The sequence below is a fragment of the Pleurodeles waltl genome, chromosome 1_2 (genome assembly GCF_031143425.1).
Source record: "Pleurodeles waltl isolate 20211129_DDA chromosome 1_2, aPleWal1.hap1.20221129, whole genome shotgun sequence".
Taxonomy (NCBI): domain Eukaryota; kingdom Metazoa; phylum Chordata; class Amphibia; order Caudata; family Salamandridae; genus Pleurodeles; species Pleurodeles waltl.
This window is the reverse complement of record NC_090437.1, coordinates 825,771,185-825,792,602: the sequence shown is the minus strand read 5'-3', so window position 1 is coordinate 825,792,602 and position 21,418 is coordinate 825,771,185. Positions and strand designations below refer to the sequence as shown.

The 21,418-nt window shown below is 40.4% G+C and overlaps 1 protein-coding gene across 3 annotated transcripts in view; it reads right to left on the bottom strand.

The window, feature by feature from the left end:
* Positions 1–21,418, bottom strand: part of GALNT7 (polypeptide N-acetylgalactosaminyltransferase 7) — a 456,997-nt gene that overhangs the window by 155,045 nt on the left and 280,534 nt on the right. The window lies entirely within an intron of this gene.

Here is a 21,418-nt window from a genome sequence, read left to right as displayed (position 1 = left end):
TGGAGAAAGCACCTGCTTTCATGATGTACATAATGTCTGATGGATCTCACCTCATGTTCCACTGACTTGGAGGTTTACGGAACCCTTTAGAATGACAGACATTTGTTGTCAATTGCGTCAACATTTCCTGGTCTGCCAATCTATATCTAAACCCTACGAGAAGAGCCTGGGGGACCAGTCAATAATATATGCACTGTTGGATGGATTTTCATGAGAAACCGTAAGACCCCTCCCCCCTCCAAATGTACTGAGAACTAATGGTTGCTATTTTAATTTGTACTGCTGTATTACACTGCTGTGCTATTGTCACTGCAACTGTATTTATATAGCACTTACTACCCCTGATGAGGCGTCAAAGCATTTTTTGGCAAGTAGCATCCTACTCTGGAAGCCAAAAAGGATTAGTGGTAAATTAGTGTAGGAAATATGAGTTAATTTGAGAGGTGGAGATGCAAGTCTCTTAGCTGGATTGAATAGGATAATGGAGGAATAGAAGAGGGAAGAGTCTAGAAAGTGTTATTTGGGAGGTATTAATTAGTATTAATTAGTATTAGTATTAAGATGAGGTTTGGAATGAGTAGAAGGGGAGATGGAGGAGTGAAGAGTCTCTGGAAATGCTTTAAAGGAGATCATAGAAGTAAACTGAGGTTTGAGATGAGTCAAAGGAATGATGCATGAGGAAGGAATTTAGAAAGGGTTGTTTGGGAGATCACAGTAGTAAAATTAGGTTTGGGGTGATTCAAGGAGGGATAAAGGAGAGTAAAGTCTAGAAAGAGTTATTTTGGAGATCATAGTATTAAAATGAGGTTTGGGTTAAGCTAGAGAGTGGAGTTAGAGCGTATACTGAGAGAGGTATAGGGTGAGACAGTCGTGCATTGGATTAAGTAAAAGTTTTTTTTCATCTACAGTAGGGGTAGATTAATAAATATATAGATACATAAGTACACAGAGATATGGTATACATGTATAAGGAAAATAATATATTGAAACTTAAAGTTGTATTGTATAAACTCAGACTTTCGAGTGTTGCTGTACTTGACAATTTTTTTTTTTTTTTTTATTATTCTTAATTTTTTAAAATTTCATTTTAATGTTATATTTTCCTCAATATTTCACCAGTGAATCACTTAGTTAAAATAGTTATGCTAATATTTACATATTGTGATAGATAAATAACACAGAGACCGATAAGCATCTATTCCAATAATTTATATGAAAACTATGCAGTGACCAATATTCCTGTTAAGCACAGAATAATATATATTTAACCATAAGTAATATATATATTTGTTAAGCAGACATAAAAATATCTATGTACTTTATAAAAACCACAGTTAATATACATATTACTACAAAGAAATACACATACCTAGGTGCATACATGTAATACAATTATAAATGTTTATATACACAGGGATATGCTGTACATTAGTGTTTGAGTATGGTGGTTATGTAGGAAAGAGCGTACTCTTGAGCCGTCTTCTGAAGGTACAAGATAATTATCTGTAGATCTTATGTTTGGAGATAAAGAATTCCATAATTTGGTTGCCTGAACAGAGAAAGATATATGACCTATAGTTTATGTCTTGTACGGTTGGATTTTGAGGCAAGTTGACAATCTGGAGTGGAGGTTCCTTTGTTGAGTGTATTTGGTGATTTTATTCCTAATGAAAAGCGGTCCTGTCCCATTTATTGCTTTTTGGGTGACACAAAGCTGCCTGAAGGTGGATCTTCTGGCTACCAGTAACCAATGTAGGGTCCTCAAGGCAGGGGAGGTGTGGGCTTGTGGTTTTACATGTAGGAGTAGTCTGGCAGCAGAGTACTTAATCCATTGTAGTTTTTTCATAGTTAATAAAGATGATCCCTGCTAGAGGCCACTGGTGCAATCAAGTTTAGACAGTACATGAGCGATAGTAGCCTGGACCTGTTGTGGAAATCCTAGATGGGGGAAGATGCTTTGCAGAGTTTTCATAGTAAAGAAGCTTGATCATGCTAATCTGTCCACTTGGGCATTTATTGATAACTTGGAGTCCATGGTAATTCCAAGGTTTCCTACTTCTTAAGATACTTTAGGAGGCGGTCCCAGGTCGTCAGGCCAGGTACCGAGCAGGGCATAATTTTTCCATTTGCCACATGTGAGTATTTCAGTTTTGGAAGAATTCATTTGGAAGTAAGCATTTGAGATGGCGCCACATCAACCACTGATCAACGGCTCTGAGGCAACTGAAGATTTTTGAGTTTCCAATGTCTCTGGGGCTTCCAGCTTAAGGAGTATGTATGTGTCATCTGCAAAGTTATAGCATATGAGGTGAAATTCATTGATCATTGTTGGTAACCACTTCATGTAGATATTGAAAAGCATGGGTGAGATGATAGAGCCTTTAGGGACCACTGCCTTTGTGAAGGATTGTTGTAGCCCTGCAGCTACTAAATCCCGACTGCAAGAGTGCCTGTTGTTCAATTGTTTAAAAATAAATAAGAGTTAAAAAACAGTATTATTTCTTCGATGTTCACACCAAAGACGTTTCCTGATAATCTATACATTGTGTTCTAGTCAGTGACTTTAAAAGTCCAAGCATTTTCGATGTGATCACGTTAATGGATTTAACAGTTAGTTATTTTTAGTATGCAGGGAGATCTAGTGCTTTGGCTACTCTTCATTTACTTTGTTGATGAGGCAAAAGTAGAGGTAAAAATGGCATACGAGTGAAGCCAAAACCAAAACTTAAGTCTCACGTAGGCAGAGGTCTCATAATATGGGAATGCAGGTGCATTAGACGTAGGGTGTTGCTGAATTCTTCATCAACAGCAGCAGGTGTATACAAGTCAGCAGTAAAATCGGTAACGTAAATTTACATGGGGATACTAAAAGTACGGCTCTCTTGATCTTTGCATGCACATTTGGCTGCTGTCTACTTGAATGAGCACTAACATTCAGAAACATCTTAACCCCTTCGCTGCCAGGCCTTTCCCCCTCAGGTGCCAGGCCTCTTTTGGCTATTTGGAGCAGTTTGCGCTTAGGTCCTCATAACTTTTTGTCCACATAAGCTACCCATGCCAAATTTACGTCCCTCTTTTTTTCCAACATCCTAGGAATTCTAGAGGTACCCAGAGTTTGTGGGTTCCCCTGAAGGAGGCCAATAAATTAGCCAAAATACAGCGAAAATTTAGTTTTTTCCAAACAAAAGGGAAGAAAGGGCTGCAGAAGAAGGCTTGTGTTTTTTTCCCTGAAATTGGCATCAACAAAGGGCTTCCGGTGCTAAAATCACCATCTTCCCAGCTTTCAGGAACAGGAAGACTTGAATCAGAAAACCCAATTTTTCAACACAATTTGGCATTTTACTGGGACATACCCCATTTGTATGATTGTTTGTGCTTTCAGCCTCCTTCCAGTTTGGGTGTGAAACCAATGCTGAATCCCGGACAGCTAAACATTTCTGAAAAGAAGACAAAATTCTGAATTCAGCAAGGGGTAATTTGTGTAGCTCCTACAAGGGTTTCCGACAGAAACTAACAGCTGAAATGAAAAAATATTGAAATTGAGGAGGAAAAAAACAGCAGTTTTTCTCCACGTTTTACTTTAACTTTTTTCTACGATGTCAGATTTTTGAAAGCAATATACCGTTACGTCTGCTGGACTCTTCTGGTTGCGGGGATATATAAGGCTAGTAGGTTCATCAAGAACCCTAGGTACCCAGAGCCAATACATGAGCTGCACCTTGCAATAGGTTTTCATTTTATACCGGGTATATATCCATTCATTTGCTGAAATATAAAGAGTGAAAAATAGGTATCAAGAAAACCTTTGTATTTCCAAAATGGGCACAAGAAAAGGTGTTGAGAAGCAGTGATTACTTGCACATCTCTGAATTCCGGGGTGCCCATACTAGCATGTGAATTACAGGCCGTTTCTCAAATAGACGTCTTTTTTACACACTGTCTTACATTTGGAAGGAAACAATGTAGAGAAAGACAAGGGGCAATAACGCTTGTTTTGCTATTCTGTGTTCCTCCAAGTCTCACGATAAAAATGGTACCTCACTTGCGTGGGTAGGCCTAATGCTCGCATCAGGAAACGCAACAAGGACACATCACATTTTTACATTGAAATCTGACGTGTTTTTTGCAAAGTGCCTTGCTGTAGATTTTGGCCTCAAGCTCAGCCGGCACCCAGGGAAACCTACCAAACCTCCGCATTTTTTAAAACTACACACCTAGGGGAATCCAAGATGGGGTGACTTGTGGGGCTCTCACCAGGTTCTGTTACCCAGAATCCTTTGCAAACCTCAAAATTCTGAGAGGAGCCCCAAATTTCCTTCCACCCAGCATTCCTCCAAGTTTCCCGATAAAAATGGTACCTCACTTGTGTGGGTAGGCCTAGCGCCCGCGACAGGAAATGCCCCAAAACACAACATGGACACATCACATTTTTCCAAAGAAAACAGAGCTGTTTTTTTGCAAAGTGCCTAGTTGTAGATTTTGGCCTCTAGCTCAGCTGGCACCTAGGGGAAACCTACCAAACCTACGCATTTTTGAAAAACTAGACACCTAGGGGACTCCAAGATGGGGTGACTTGTGGGGTTCTGACCAGGATCTGTTACCCAGAATCCTTTGCAAACCTCAAAATGTGGCAAAAAAAACACTTTTTCCTCTCATTTCAGGGACAGAAAGTTATGGAATCTGAGAGGAGCCACAAATTTTCTTCCACCTAGCGTTCCCCCAAGTCTCTCGATAAAAATGGTACTGCTATTGCCGACCATCTTTATGACAAGTGATTACAATCATTAAAACGACCAACATCACTGCTGGACTTCAATCGCCCCAGTGGGTTAGAGATAGGGTAGAAACTTTTTCACGTGCTTTTAGATCCAGAACTACTGGTGTGGCACACATCTCAGCATGAATGTTACTGCAACCATGTTAAGTAAGTGTTGACGGGTCACAGTGCATATGAACGCAGAAAAAGACTAATACAAACAGAGACAGTAACAAAAGATGTGTAATGTCACTGGTGTTCACGTAAAGTGTTCCAATATCTTTGGCTTCAGTTCGAGCTACATAAAAACTTCACCAATTAAAAAAAAAACGCTAAAGAGGGGCAGCAGGAAGGGGGAATAAATAGTTCCTCAATTGCGTCGGGAGCAGCAGACGAACACTGATTAAACTTAATCGATCTGGTGCTCCACTGCAAGAACTGGAAGTGATGTTTCAACTGACTTAGCCAATTAGGGATGCTGGAAAGAAGAGTGACGCTGCAGTCCACAAATAGTAAGCATGGGAGGGCTCCAAGTCCTTTTTCTGTATACAACATGGTCTCGTAAGGGAGACCCATGCGCTAGCACATGCAGGTTCAACCCTAATAAGGATAGCTTTTAAACATGAGCTTAGAAATAATTATGCCACCTGCCCACCCTGATATCAATGGAATTCGCGAACTAATCAGTTGTTATGCCGACACTCTGGGTGGCCTAGGTTGTTATTATACATGGAACAACATTATAGTTCATTAAATCAAATATAAAATATAGTTTTGTACTGTGTACTCCCAGAACTCTTGTATTTCACAGTGCTCTCATATGTGATCATGAAGAAAAAAGAGGCAAAGTGAATAATTGTCTAGGATCACCCAATTTGATCAAGTTGGAAAGACCTGACTGAAAAGGTTTGCTTGTTTAACAAAGTACAATTCAGCAACGAGGTGAGCATCTATGTCTTTCGTTCTCTTGTTTCACATCAAAAGTTACTGCTTTGTCTTTAACTCTTAATGCATAAGATTAGAGCATGGGTGGCTGACAGAAGCCAGATGAAGGCTTGGCACGGGCTCCAGGATCCAAAAGAACCTTGAGCTGAGTAAGAGCCTGGCTTGAGATTGACTCAGTCCTTTGGTGGCTCGCCCACCTCCATTCACATTATGGCAATCAAGGGGATGAAGGCATATGAAGGATACAATTTGACTATTATCCAAAGAATTGATGAAGCAGGAGTACCACCATCACAGTGCAGGGCTCCTAGTTTCAGGTTCATATTTTTCTCACTAAACCACATTTTAGTTAGTGGGTTGTGGGACGGGTGTTCTCTCAAAATGATTTTGGGGTTATAGTCCTGTTTTCTTATTACATACTTACTAGCAGTGTTATGTTTCACTTACATTTCTCCTATCTCTGGTAAAAATATGGGCAGAGAAATATGTTCAAAACGTGATTACTCAGGATCACACAATATGTCACAAGGGGAAGGCCAAGAATAATAAAAAAATGCCTTCTGATCGTATAGTTTCCATCTTGTACATTACACAACAACTGAGGTGTGAGTGGATCCGATGGAGAGACTCTGGAACTCACCAAAGACATACCACTATCCCATGGAACCTGCCTAGACTTTAATTACAAAAGTCACAATCGGCAAATTTTGACATAGTGGTAAAGAAAGATTAAACATAAAGCCTCCTAGTGTCATGACTAAAACTTTCCCACTGTCTAACACAGGTGTCATCCTGAGCTACCAGTAGCTCTCAGGTACCTTTAGAATAGCTCACAGCCTTGAGGTCATTTTTTAATTAAGCACAGGGACAAATTTTGCTTTTAACATGAATGGAAGACTGTGTTTATTTTACAATATTTATTCAGGCTGCAGATGGCAGTGCCTGATAATGAGCAGTGCTGGAGTCAGATTTATGATCCAGGGCACAGAGGTGAAGAACTGAAGCACTGAGTAATTTGGATCTTAAATAAAAGTCCTTGTCAACTCAATAGTGGATCATGAGAACAGAATGATGTTTCTCAATGCTTTTAAATGGGAGAAAATGAAAATGAAAAGTTAACCTAATGATTAAGTTACCTCTCCATTTTAATTATATCCTATTTCAAAGTGTTGCATTTACAAACAGCAGGCCTCTTGCTCCCAGTGGCCAATAGAGCTGTGACATATTTATAACTGATAAATACAAATATTTCTATGGAACACTAAGTCAATGTTAAGGCATAAGTAAGCCAATTATGCCTTAATATTTTATGAAGCATATTTCTTCACTTTAAATTCCTCCTATTTAAACAAATGGCTGTGATTTTCAGTTATAAATATGGCACTACAGGCCACTGGGTGCAAGATGCCTGCTGTCTGTAAATGCAACATTTTGAAATGGGATAACATTTAAATTATGAGGTTGATGGAATTAATATAAACATAAACTTAACTCTTCAGTTTAATTTTCTCCCATTTCAAAGTGTTGCATTTACACAAAGCAGGAATCTTGCACCCAGGGTCGGGTAGAGACAGTGTCATATTAATAACTGAAAAATACAACAATTTTTTTAAGTGGGAGAAATTCAAAGTGCAGAAAATGTTCCACATTTTAAACATTTTTTGCAGATGATTGTTCTGCATTTTTAATTCACCCTATTTAAAAAAAATGGTTGCATGTTTGTGTTATACATGTAACAATGCCACATATGGAAAAAAGGTATGCCCTGTGCAACACATACAAACTACACAGGCTAAGTCACCCATACACATATATCCCCTTCATATGCACACATGTTCATTCATTCCTACAGATCATACTCTCACTGACACATATGGTAGCCTTGTCATGGTGCCTCTAATCAAAATATTTTGTTCAAACCATAGTCTTTGGCTCTATGGATATGAGGCTTAAGGTCAATAAAACTGTGTATGGGAGAGTGTCTGGTAACATTGCATGAGTGACTTCGCCTTCAGCAGCTCACAATGATTTTCATTGATCAGAAGTAGCTCTCACTACAGAAAACGTTGGAGACCCCTGGTCTAACGTCTAGCCGTGGCCTTTGGGTATTTGTGTCTGACAACCTCAGTGAGTTGCATACCTTGTTGGAGGGTTGGGGTATTTGTCAAGGATTTTTTATGGCACTCACATCCTTAATTAAGCCTGTTTCTAAGCAGGCCTAATGCTCACAGATAAGAGACTAAAGGCGTAAGGAAATTGTAAGCCCTAAGATTGTATTTCATTACAATTCAATTATCAAGTTACTTCCTTTGTACACTCGCCAAAGGGAGAAATAGCAAGGAGAGCAAGCTTACCCCAGGATGTACTAGAGGGATAGTGACTCAGTTATAACACAGTATTGTCAAATCTATTAATCTTGTAGAGACTACAGGCTTATTATTGGCATCAATGTGGCCCTCTGTCACACCACAGATCATATTTTTGGCTCCAGGGAAAATGTGAGTATCCATGATTCACAGGAACCCACCATAATTCCTTTGCCTCTAAGGTGGAAGTCACAAAACACTCAACACCACTGGCAGAGATTAAAGGATTGTTTTTTCTTGCAAGGTTGATTAGAAGAACATCATCTATTTACCTGAAATGTTTTTTCAGTCTAGGGTCCAAAAAGAGGTTTTTTTATATTCACAAAAGGGAATGGGTCCCACAGGGACTCCTTCCCCTTTACATAAGACTTATCATTACCTTTTAAGAGCCGACAACCAACCAATGGTTTGTGACTGAAACTGCATCGCAAACCCTTGATATAGCATAAACATGCCCCTTCCAACTCGCCATTCATTATGCATTAGGAAACCCATTTTGCAATTCGGTAACCACTTACCGGGACCCAAAATGGATTTAGTACATTTGAAAAGCAATTTAAGGGCCGCAAACACTCTGATTTAACAAATTTGAGGCTTTGTGAAGGCTAAATGGTTTCATACATTTTGCTCCTACTGGATATTATTTTAGTACAAACTTGATATAACTTCACGACCAAACTTTAAATTTAGACAATGGGGTGGGGGGAATCACTCACTTCTGCTAATACAATGCTGTAGAAAGTAAAGTACATGGCTTGGAAACATACGATGGAGGCCAGGAAACAGGTGAATATGATGCCAGGAGAATCAGGGGTACATGCTGCTGTTACTGAACTTCTGTAAATACCTTGTGCATCAAATGTAGTGTTGTTGTGGAGGGAGCACAAGGAGCTTTTGTCACCCAAATAATCGAGGGGCCTTCCTCTATTGAAAGAAACACAGGGTACTTACAGTTTAATTTTCTGGCAAGGGTGGTCTAGAGCAGCGTTTGATATTCCTCCAGCAAACATGTCTAGCCAGTGACCTTTTTCGTAAAGTGTAGAGGAAATGGTAGATCCTGCCTGATTCATCTTTGGCAACTCCTTGAAGGTTCAGCTTTAACAAGTGCAATCTAGGTGATAGCCATCTCTCATGGCTGCAGGTCCTCTGACAGAGAAGGTGGAAACGTTCTCCTTCCCATTCGTTGTGGTCGAACATGGCAGTGGAATTGTCCAAATAAGTGTTAACCAACTTTCTTTAGACAATACAGAAAGCATTTCAACTTTAGGAGACTTATTTGATAATGTTTGTCCTCGAGTAGCCTTTTTTTCTATGAAGACCTTATTGTTATTGTATTTAACGTGGCATACAATAATCCATGAATAGGTCTATAAAAATAGCTCAACCAGTATTGCACTATTTTAGCTGGGTAATTTCTCCACTCACAACATACAACACAGCAAAAGTGTGACATCGGTTTGGTCAATGTTCTGCCCTGGTACAAATACAGTTTACACCATTTTCGATAAATCGATCACACAAGCAGCAAAACGGAAGAAATGAATTTGCATCACTGCAAAGTTTATGTAGTTTGGCCCGGATGTGTTGAAATCTAATGAAAGACAGGACAGTTGTTACCAGGAATTAATACTTCAAAATAATCCATCCACAACTAAAAGTAAAAAAAACACAAAAAAACGGATACAACTCAAGTATTGCGAAATTAAAGCTGTTATCAGGAGTAACTAAATGAAGCTCCTTTGTAGCAGTAACATTACGAGTGACTACGTGGTTGGTTATTTACAAGTATGTCCCTTCTAATTCTTTCCAAAGTCTTAATCCTCCCTCAGGAACGTGCTTTCTTCAACCCCTCCACCAGCCGTACATCTCTCCCCGCTCCCCCAACTCCTCCATCAGATCAGGAAATCATTGAAAATTCACTGCTTTCGTTAAACGTTTGGCTTGCTCCTCTATTGATACAGAAACATGGCGATCTTCGTATCATTTACAATTTAAACTGATTACCCTTCCCCCAGCTTTTTGTAACACCACCCTTAAGACGCATTGAAACTAACCATGGGCAGCACCGGTGCTTTGCAAAAGCATTAATACAATATATTTAAACATAACTTCCAAATCAATGCATTTTGGACTACTTCACCTGTATTACACAAATTGCATGAATTAAGAGTTTGTGTTCGCATTCATGCTCTGGATGCAATCTGGTATTACAGAAGGGACATAGTTAGCTGTGATTTTCATTTGTAATACCGAAAGTGCATTCCCAACACTTAGAGACGAGTCAACCTGGGTCAACGAGGGAATTACCTTTGCAATCATGCATGCTTCCTCTACAAAACAAGCATTGGCAAAGGCAATACATCTGCCTAGAATGTCCCAACACATGTAAAAACAAATATTCACAAATACTGTTTAGTGCATTAACGCAGTCCAAAATTATCTGCCAGTGCTGGGGAAAAGTGTTACCAAAATAAGATTTCTGTATAGAAAATCATGAGAAGTAGGGGAAGAAGGAAAGAAATATCCTCTAGTGGAAGTATACACCGACCTTTCACATTGCTAAACTCATGGTTAATCCCACCTAATCAATGTGTCATGTGGAGCCTCCAGCTCAACTTTTGTACCAAATCTATTTAAAGGGGAGTGAGCGCCTCAAAAACCCCCACATATCCTCAGGTTTCCTAAACCAGGACTGAAAAGGTCTTTCTTATGTTGATACGTTTTTTGCAAAGTATCCAGAATATGGCCTGAGCTTTGGCAGTGCAGACTTAATCAACATACCAATTTAAGATACAGAACCTAGTGGAAAGTAATCCAAAAACCACGAGGATGATGTGTTCTGGGCCACAATCTGCCATATGAGACTCGCAGGAGTATTTGTTGTTAGCAGGTTCCAAATCTCCTTTCACCAATAAAAGATACACTGAAGAATACACACTAAGAATATGTATTACTTTCATTATAATCGAAATCTTATCCTAGTGCATATTATGTGTATAGGTGTGACTAACAAAAATAACAGTGGCAAAAATAGCAGCTAATAAACAGAATATTATGTTCCATATAAAGATGAGTTAGTGTCCCAGCAAGCAGATAAGGCCTGTCTGGTGGCCGAGAGGGCCCAGCTTGTGACCTTTGAAAAGGTACTTACAGATCTTGTCTGCGCAAGCCCAATCTAACAGTTCCCAGCTCTCTAGAAGCATGAAGATATCTCTCTCCCTAACACTTGCTTTAGCTTAAATACTCTTTTGAGATTGCTTTGAAAAGAACGGGCCTCTTATTGAAGGTTATCAAAAATAACGATCAATATGCACATTCATCTAGTTCTGCATCTGTGAAACACTGTTTTAATTACATACATGTAATATGAACAACTGATAAAACATAAATTACGCAATGTAAAACATTGATGACTGATTGAATTACAACCATCAATTTATATTGAAATAAACATTTAATAATATACGTGTGTTAATACTTATTGAAAAATATGCAGCCAAATAAATGAACATATGAAATGCAATAGGGGGATCAACAAGCGGGAAAAATGTGAAGATTGCATCCGTGTGAAGTGAGGCAGAGTGGGCTATCTGTGCCAGCCCTCACTCCGCTGAAGGGTCCGTGGGAAGTGGTTGGAGGGTAGAGGTGGCGACCCTCACATTGCTGCCCTCTTTTGCTTGGAGAGCTTTTGCAACCAACAAATCTGTGCAGATCACTCGCCATATAAGCAACTGCTCTGTTGAAGTCAAGGACAATGTGCCACTACCCCTCATCAGCAGACAGAAATTGTAGCTCCTTCTTCGGGGGGAGGAAGAAAACTTTATGGGATCAAACAATCTAAAGATCAGTATGCAGTACAACAATCATTGCTGACCAACTATTCTGCTCAACTATCCACAGCCAATTCCAAATGCTAATGTACCTCATCACTTCTATTTGTCTGAAAATTCGACAAACACCTGACTTCTAGCCTTTCATTACATTTCTGTGAGAAACAGGACTTTAAACTCCTCCAATGCAGACCCTCAACTGATGTTCCCTGTTAATGATGAATCTGCAACTTCCGCTGGTGTTTTTTACAGTACCTTTGAAGGACAGAAAACTTGTTTATATTTTCTGAGGTCTTCATTTTAGATTCCTTATTTTACAATGATACCCATATTTTAAACTATTGCCTTGGTGAAGGCAAAATACAAAATTTAGACAAACTTTAATCTGCACATTCTTCCAATAGCATGATGTGTAAATACAAGTGTATTTCTAATCTGGCCTCTCTGTTTAATAGCAATCTATTACGGAAAATGTGAATTGGGGTTTACCAGCAAACAGAAGTTTTATTTTAGTAAACAACTGAAACACTATTAGAAATAACAGCTGCATGTATAGTTACTGTGCCTGTTTGCAATATATAATTATTGGGATTTACCTTTAGCCGGGTGGGGACACATTTTACCCAGGCTGCTTTAAACAATCATACAGTTTTAAGAGTACGATTTTATTTTCTGTCCTCTGTCGCAGCAGAATCCCTATACGCATACCCTGTGGAAAAAGAGCAAAGCTCTAAGGAAACCTAAGCGAGAAGGATTCCGTTTTTACTGACTGTGTCCAGTGACATGCACCTTATGGAAGATTTTGATGCTGTGAAGGGTTTTGTGATAGCTCCGAGCAGCGTTCTGGTAATTCATCTCTTGGTTTGTGCATTGAAGGTTATGTAAGAAGAATGATCTAGGACGGAAATCATGCAATGCTTCCTGACAGAATCAGCAGGGACTATGCAGTTAGGCGTACCTCAGTACTTGCATCCCATGAAGGCTGCTGACAACATGGGTGTAAAGAGACATTAGGAAAAGATGCTTTAACGTTGAACGGTGATTCTGACAAGACACTTCAGTCTCGGCCCTCTCAAATGATCAGATTGCATCTTACAACTACCTTTCTCAAATATCCACCACAAAACTTTCCCCTTAACGAAAGACAAGAGATGCCAATATTTGTAACACACTGAAGCAGGGTCTACAAACATTTTGTGAAGCACACATATAAGGTTGTGTGTTATAGCTCTTGCACACGCAATGTTTTTCCGTGAGTTCCTCAGTACTGACTAAAGTATGGCTATCTCCTGAATTTCAAAGCATAAGACACTTACTCACAGGTACTCACAGAAAAAGGTACGTGAATTTCACCTTTTAAAGAATAACACAATCTGTTCCTTTACACCTTATACAAAGAGCTATGGCCTTTGTTCAGTTCTACCAGAGAATCTGTGCTGCCTCTCATCAGACCTATACAAAACAGGAGGAGTTCCTCAATCCGCTCCTCTTATTGTATCAAATGATGATCAAATCAATAGTTTAATTTGACAGAAATATGAAATTATATACAATATATACAAACTAAATATTAAGCAAACATTAGCAAAGTTGATAGTTATCAGTTATAAAATGCTGAGCTATTGGCTTTGCCAATACTTTTTTTTTTAACTGCATGCATGCAATGCCAATTTTGGAATGGGTTTTCTCATAATGAAAACCTATTTCAAAATGGCTACTGGCATCACAAAACATGTGCATGATGTATCGTGACTCCAGTGGATATTCTTGATTTATCAATCTAACATGACCGATGCCCATGTTTGATAATTAAATCAAAATAGTAAGAAAAAAGGGTGCACACAGCTCAGAAATTATTCTGAACAACCCAGTAGCACTTTGCAGCTTCTGTTGAGATGGTATTACCAGTGAAAAGCATGTTTTAATTTCCCTATAAAATTTTGCCCAGTGGACAGATTTACATGAAAATTGGCAATCTGCTTACTCAGTCAGCTAGGTTTAAGAGTACCAAGGTTTTATGAAGTTTGCTCCCTGATAAAAAAAAAAAAAAGTTTGGAGAGGGTTGGGAAAAAAGGTGTGTTCCCATTTTAGCTCCGAAAGAAAATTGTGCTCACATTTACAGCCTAAACTATTTGGTTCATTTATACCCAACTTTGGGGGTCATTTTGAGTTTGGCGGACGGAAAATTCTGTCTGCCAAACTCCCAACACGGTGGCCGCAGCGTGGGAGTTAAGGGTTTCCCGCTAGGTCGGCGGGCAGAAACTTAAGTTTCCGCCCGCTGACCTAGCAGGAAATTGGCTAAAGCATTGTCTCTGGCTCGTAATGGAGCCAGCAGCAATGCTGTAGCGGGCAGGGTGAACGAGCACCCTCGAATTGCAAAGCAAAGCAGACAGTGAACGTTGTGAAGGTGCTGGGCAGGGGACCCCTGCACTGCCCATGCCAAGTGCATGAGCAGTGCAGGGGCCCCCTGTGACTCCCTGCACCTGTACTCCGCCATCCTTTTCATAGCAGTGCAGTGCTACCTCCATGAAAAGGCTGGCGGAGAACAAGGTCATAATCCCTAGGGCAGTGCTGCCCTGGTGGATTAGGATCTCTTCCACCGCCAGACCGCCGGGATCCAAGATCCTGGCGAAACTGGCATTCCGATCGCCAGGGTTGTTATGTGGCGGTGAGACTGCTGCATCCGCAGCGGTCGATACCATCACGGCGAGTGTGGCAGTCATAAGACCGCCACACTTGTAATCAAGGTCCTTTGTGTGAAAGTAGAGCTTACTCAGCTCGCAACCCTTTTTAGGTTGAGCGCGCAAGCACTTGAGATCTGTTATATTCTATTCTGTGGGCTTTAACCGCGTCCATCTCACGCCCATCACTTTAATTCATTCGTGGGCTTGCCTTTTAAAAATCCCTTGATATCATTGCTACATGATTTACATTTGTCCCGCCCTGGGGCGGTTTTGCTACCACTCACGGCGGCCAGGGCGTTTTCAAGTTTTACACAGTACAATGGGCAGTATTGGAGCACTTTGCATGACTACCAGTTACTTCTCATTGTTTACTTTGTCTTTCATTCGTGCTCATGGTGGCCATGGCGCTTTCAAGTTTTACATAGCGCAATGGGCAGTACTGGCGTGCTTTGCATGGCTATCAGTTACTTCACATTGCTTCATAGTTACCTCACGCCACAGTTACGGAGAGGACAGTGCATCCTGTTTGCGCACGGCTTACAAAATGGAAGGACAAAGCTCGTTTAACTATAGTTAAGCACTTTCTTTTTCTTCATCATTGTATAGTGCTGTGATACCCTATCCTTGACAATTCTTGATTCACTGTTTCCTCACTAAAAGTTCCCTTTTGTCACAAATGCTCTTGCAGAGTTGCTTGTTGACTCAGTAAGCATCACCATGGTGATATTTCTTGGATAGAGATGCAGAGTAACACTTGCAGTGCTGACAAGCACGGATCTGGTAAACTGATGAAGACCCTATTCTTCGCTTTGAAGCTTCCCAGTTCCATGCATGAAAAGCTCATCCAGTTATGTTTTTAGGTTGATTATAACAGAGTGCAAGCATTACTTTTCCCACCTGTTGTAATCCATTTGTGGGCTTTAACCACGCCCATCACTTTCATTCATTTCTGGGCTTGCTTTTCAAAAATACCTTGATGTCATTGGTAAATGCTCTAGGACAGCGGTTCCCAACCTGGGGTCTGCGAGCCCCCCAGGGGTCCTTGACATATTCCCAGGGGGTCTGCAGGCCTGGGCCGGCAGAAAGGCCCTTCCCCAGCTGGGGCCTCCAACAGAAAAGGTGTGTTGTTTTTATATTTATTACTTGTGTTGTGCAGCAATTTTAAAAGCACTGCAAAGCCATGTTCAAGCAAAAATAAAAGCGTCAAGATAACTCTGGTGATTAATGTACCTCTGGAGTGATGGGAGTTTTGTCTACTGACAGTTTTGACTCATCTAAGGTAGCGCAGATGGTGGTTAATATGATTATGATAGTAAGAATGTGTATTATGCAGAGAACAGTATTTTATTAGCATGCCTCAGTGGGTTACTGCTTTTGTTACAGAGATTGTCATCACAGAGCTGCATGCAAACTGCATGGCACAAATTAGAAAGTTATGTTTTTCACCCCGTATTTTGTTATCCTTATGCTGCTAAGAATGGTTTGCTTGCATAGAAATACATTTGTATTATTAAAGTCAACGCTAACCACTGTGTTATGATCTGAATCCTGAGTTTGTGCTTCTCCAGACCAAGCACTCTTAGAAAATGCCTACCAGTGTGTGTGACATGTGAATCCTACACCGTGTAGTCCCTGTAAAGTGCTCCGACACCCTACACTGGTATGAGAAGTGCTATAAAAAAATGAATTACATGTGGCAGAGAAGTTATGGAGAGGAGAGAGGCCATTATGGTTTTACTTCCTTTTCCCACCACATATTTATGTGAAAAAGTTTTCTCAGATCTTATGTACCTAAACAATAAAAACAGAAATCGCTTCGCAAATGTAGAACCTGACCTGAGGATTCAACTTTCCCAAATAAAACCAAAAATTGAAAAGTTAGTCGCCAAGATGCAGCGTCAACCTTCCAATTTAAATTTTTAAATTTTTGCATATTTTTTCAATATAAAATAATCATTTCTTTAGTAATTCGAGTATTTGTTTGGTGCGTACTTGTTTGTGTATATTTTGCAAATTAAATTACTATTTGAAATTTAAAAATTGTACAGTTTGCTTGGAGGTCTCCGGATTCTAATATTGATTTAGTGGGGGTCCTCAGGAGTCAAAAGGTTGGGAACCATTACGCTAGGAGTGATTTGTGTTTTAAGGGCCTTGTTCAAATTTTATTCCAGTCGGCCTGCTAGCCCTTTAGTTATATGCAGGGCCACTGGAATTATGTGGCAAGAAAAGTCCAGTTATATATTTACACCCCCAATAGCTCCAGCGCAAGTAAATAAGAGACCAATTGCATTGTAAATGCTTGCTTGGTTTGGTGTTAATCCATTCAATAGTTTTTGAGATACAAGGGTTTTAAAACGGTTCAGAGCGGGATTAAATGGGCAAACACTTTTGTATAACTCTGCCCATTATCTAGTGAGTCATGACCCCCATCATTTCAATTAGAGTTTGATTTTTTCCCCTCAAAACTTGATTAACTCAATTAGGGCTTAAAATGTGTTTTCCCACCATTTTGAAACTTGCAAATCTGCAATCTAAAGAGCAATAAAGGGGGGGACGAATTTGGAGGAGGGTGGAAAATACAACACACTTCTGAAAACAGTGTGCAACTCGTGAGTGAGAGCCAAATCAAGACCTCACTAACAGACAGTTTAGGAGATGGGTTTGGCCGCTACTTTGTGCCTGACTTGAGTGTTTCAGGCAGAGATAAAAAATAAAAATTTTAAAAAAGCACAAACGACGCTAAATACTCAAATGAGTATCTGGCTCTGCCTGGAAATGAGGAGGGAGAGAGCAAGCCCTGTGCCCATCTTACCCTGCACTGCGCCTGCTGCAACTAGTGCACAGCTCCTGGCTGATTGTCGTGCACAGTGGGGTTGTCTTCTGTGGTGGGTTGGGCTCAGAGAGGACCCGAGCCAAACCTCCACTTCACACAGAGTGGCCATGATGGTTTGGGTGCAAGGCCATGCACTGTGGAGGTTATATAGCCACATGGACTGGGCACAAGGCCAGGAAATTTGCTAAATAATCAAAAACCCCAATGAAATTAATTTAAAAAACATCATTTAAAAACTGAGTCACAGTTCTGCTCAAACACAAACAACACATAAAGGAAGACTTGGAGAGTGCAAATGGTGTATGGGGTAGGGGTGTTGTAGAGGGAAATCGTATAAAAAACTGCCTAGCTGACAGAAATGAAGTTTGCAGACTATCTACTAACAGGTATCTAGATCACCTGATAAAATTAACTGGTGATAAGAATTTTAAAAATCGAGTGCCAAAACAATCAAATTCCCATACAATATGAACCTCCAAAACAAGTGACCAGCTTCATTCTTGATTTTAAAAAAAGATTCACCGAGAGTATTTTTGGCACTAATTACTAAAATATACACATTACTGATATGCGTGAACTAACCAAGAAAAAACACAAAAAAGGATACATTTGGCAAGCTCAAAAATTGGTTTCTTTCAATAACACTAGAGCCCTAGGACCAAAACTGATCCATTTCCCTTGGTTTTTTTTAGGTTACTTTTTTTTAATAGATGTGTACATAACAGATTTGCATTCCTAAAAACCATGCCTGTAGACCACAGCCTCAAAAACATACTTTCAGCTCATTATTTGCATACAGAAATGGAAACATGGTGTAGCAAAGTATGTCTTCCCTGAACCAGAAGGGCAGATTATTTTTTTCCAGAGTGGAGATATGCGAAAAAGGAAAACCTGTTGGGGTAAGAGCCCCCAAAACAAGCCTCTGGACTTCAGGTTTCAGTCGAAATGCATACCATAATCTCCCACATCAAGACAGAAGCAACGACTCTCCGGAGGATCTCATCCTTTGTCTGTACAAGATCACTAAGAAGGTAATTTGAGCTGAGCGAAGAGGCAAAAAATGAATTTGGGGATACTCTGGGAAACAATGTGGGCATCAAACTGGTGTCAAACTATATCAAAAATCTCCTGCTAATAAGCGAAGAACCTTTGTTGCTGTGGCAAATCTGAAAATGAAAATAAGTATCATGTAGCGTAAGAGTGCAGTATGATTCTCCTAGATAGACAAGAAAATATGATACATCAGGACCTTTCTAAATAGCTCCAGAGGCTGGACTTGCCAGAACCAGAACAGATCTAGGATGGTGTTGAGATCACCAGTACTTTTATTCCCTATAAAGAACCATAAACATCTATAAAGAACCAGAAATGTAAGCCTCAGCCCATTTCCATAGACTCTTCATGGACAGCAAAACCTACATAACACCTAACTGTAAGGGTTTTGCGACTCAGAAGAATTCTGCAGGACATTCAGTTATGATTTGGAGGCAAAACACATAAGAGACGGGAAAGAGAAGGTCTGCATTCCAAGACCACTATTGCTTGTATGAGGGAAATTCCTTAACGTCAACCCGCGTATGGTGGTTCTGAGTCCCATTACCAGAGAGTGCCTTTAAATGGTGCTGGCGATGTTAGTTGCTAAAGGAGAGCCTGGACCTCTTGGGGCACCAATAGTGTTTTGTGATTTTGCTTCTTAGTGGTAGCCCGGATGTCATGCTTCTGTTGCAAATGTCTGCTAGGTAATGTCTGTCTTTGATTCTTGGCAGAAACTCACTATCTGCAGTTGGATGGCGGTGTCTTGTAACTAAAATAATTAAATCATCCCAGATTGCTTATTATATTTCGCAGGATCATGGTCGGGTGACCTACCATGCTGCAGTTTTGTTCATGGGGGGAAAGCCACGTTAAAGAAGAGAGTGTGGATGCAAGAATTGAATGCTTACTTGTTCAGGAGCAGCAACTAGACTCCAAAATAAACGGGCCAGGGATGCATTTCACAAATGATTAGGTAAGTGTGCGAAAAACAAATACCTTTGCCAAGGAACTTGCTGGAAATCTCATCTTTAAGAACCAATGACCGGGAGCTTTGATTATAGAATTAAAAGTCCGGATTGATTGAGAAAAAAATGTATCTTATATACCTAAGTGTCAACGTTTTAGTTAGCAGGGCAAGTACTTTTGCCAGCCTGGTAGTGCCAGGAAGACTCCTGTGCACAGTGCTTGGAGTTAATTAAGCTTGTTGCCTCGCAGACTGCCACCTGAAAGGTAGTAACTGCGAGCAGACACCGATTCTGTGGCTGCTTTTCTACATTCACTATAGTGAAGCTGGTTGACACAGAGGGAGGCCGGGGTTAAATGATATAAAATCCAGTCCTCAAAGTGCTGGCATCATGCCCGAAATTAGGAAAATCACTGGAAAATGCGTTTAGATTAAAGTCTTCAATCAGGGAAATCCAGCCCTGAATTTTATAATTATAATGTACTGGGTGTACGAGGAAGAGATGTTAAGACGTAAGTGGTGGGTGAGGAAGGGCTGACATTATGTTTCCATACATCGACCGAAAGTGAGGATTCCAGGCTCAATGTTCATTCTCTTCCACAGCAGTTTAGCACACTAAGCTTTGATCCACTGCCAGGCAGGTCAACGGTATCTTTCAGCTAGGCGTTGCCTACTGGGGAGGATTTCAGTCTTTATCACGCAGTGACTTTGTATACAAGTTAAAGTCAGGCAAGAGGAAATGACTTTTGTGTCCCACATGACAGACATGCGGCACTGAAAACACACCGGGAACCCAGCCAGTGTCTTGCCAGACAGATCTGGTGTAGGAGGTGGAGAGCTGAACCACACACACCTAACAATCAAAAGAAATATGTGATGTAGTGTAGTCAGGCATTAAACATTTAAGGTTTGAAGTGGATATTAAAGTCTTTGCATTATTGCCTTCCTTCTAAGTAGGGGTGGTCGTAATTTGCTGTAGCGTAATTATGTAAAATTACAGCAAAATTAAGCAAGATCATGTGGAATTATGCAAGGGGCAAAACCCTGCATTTATTTCTATTTTCTTAACACAAAATGCACCCTCACACCTAAAATGGACCAGAGGATGCATTTTGCGGTAAGAAAATGGCGCTAAATCCAACAGAACACAAACAGCAGCAGCTGCTCCCGCTTTATTCCTGTGCTCTTGTAGTAGTCATTTTGCCCCTGAGCAAGCAGGCACAATCACATAATTTTCCGTAATTTAACGTCACAGGAGCAGTGCTTTAAATGGGCCGGTACTCTCCGGTACTGAGTACCGGCACTTTTTTATTTAGAGAGGGAGAGTACGTGCACATCTCAAGAAAAATGTAATACTTTCAATTGGAGAGTACCTGCACTTCTCAGAAACAAGCAGGTACTCTGGCACAGAGTACCTGTACCTTAAATTTTCCATTTCAACCACTGCACAGGAGTAATGTAAAATTACCAGCATAACTCTGATTACTCCATCATAATTAAAATGTCACCAAAGTCTAGTTTCTGGGGCATAACACATGCCCTTGCAGTGCTAGGGGGTCCTAGCGTTTCAGGGGGCACCCATTCAGCCTAAGGCTAAATAATATTTGTAATATACATAAAACTGAGGGGATCATCCTTACATTTAGCGGGAAGGGGGCATCATTTTGCGTTGCAGCACTGTCTAGTTCTAAGAAAACACACTGACCTAGGGAAGCGGGACACTGGTCTTAAGGGTGCAACTATGAAGCAGATATGGGAGAACTAACTATATGATTATTTTACCAAGTATAAAAATGATCAGCCCCTGAGGCACCATTCAGCGATGGCTCCAAACACTGCATACAGGCTGGTCCCCGCACGAGCACAGCACTGAGGGAGGGACTACAGTTACTGAGGGCGGTGGGGCTGCTCTACACCAGCTGCCTTCTTTATGTTCTTGCTTTAGTGAGTTTAAACATAAAAGTGACAAGCTTCAATATTGCGCAAATCGGGGTTTACTGTAACA